Source organism: Carlito syrichta, unplaced genomic scaffold (genome assembly GCF_000164805.1).
Source record: "Carlito syrichta isolate Samal-C Ts95f unplaced genomic scaffold, Tarsius_syrichta-2.0.1 Scaffold115704, whole genome shotgun sequence".
In the NCBI taxonomy this organism is placed as follows: Eukaryota; Metazoa; Chordata; class Mammalia; order Primates; family Tarsiidae; genus Carlito; species Carlito syrichta.
Window position 1 is genome coordinate 13,952 of NW_007059800.1, and position 772 is coordinate 14,723.

Here is a 772-nt window from a genome sequence, read left to right on the forward strand (position 1 = left end):
GGGAAGCTGGGGGGTGGGGGCCAGGGGAAGCGGTGCTGGGAGGACCAGGCGCCACGCCGGCCGTTCGCCTCCCCGGCTCGGGCGCCTTTTCGGGTGGCGGCTCGCGGGCACTTGCCTCGGAGGCCACTCTGGAGGGGAGACACGCTCACACGCAGTTTGCAGTCAGCAGATCTTTATTGAACGCTTACGGTGTGCCGGCCGCGGGGGCGCGTCGCCAACGAGGCATCTTCCTGCCCTCGAGGGGCTTCCCGTCGAGTTCACAGACCCGCGCGCCGGGGCGCAGCCCCCGGGAGGCGCCCGCAGACACGCAGAGTCGCGCCCCACTTCGTACGGCCACCCGCCGGCCCCTCCCGGAGACCCGGAGCTCTCACCTCCGGCCCCAAGGCGCGCTCAGAGACCCGCGCGGGTTAGAAGCCCGCAGCGAGCAACACAGTTGCACCTGACCTCCAGGCTCGCACACAGACACGACATCCCTCACACTCCGAATGACCGAAGTCCCCGAAATTGGATCTGGAGAAAGGGGCGAGCGTCGCCCGAAGGCTTCTTCCCCAAGGCGATTTTGCGCCAGGGAGATGGGATCTGACTCCCACGCACTCCCTAAGGGAGGGGGTCGACGCCCGCGGGGGCCAGAGGTCAACCCCCGAGGGGAGAAGGCAGCCCTGGGGGCTTCGGCGACACTTCAAAGCCCTCGCGGCCGGGAACGCTTCCTGCGGGGGAGGGGCAGGCTGAGAGGAGAGGGGAAGACCCGCGGGGGGACTGGGGCCGGGGGAGG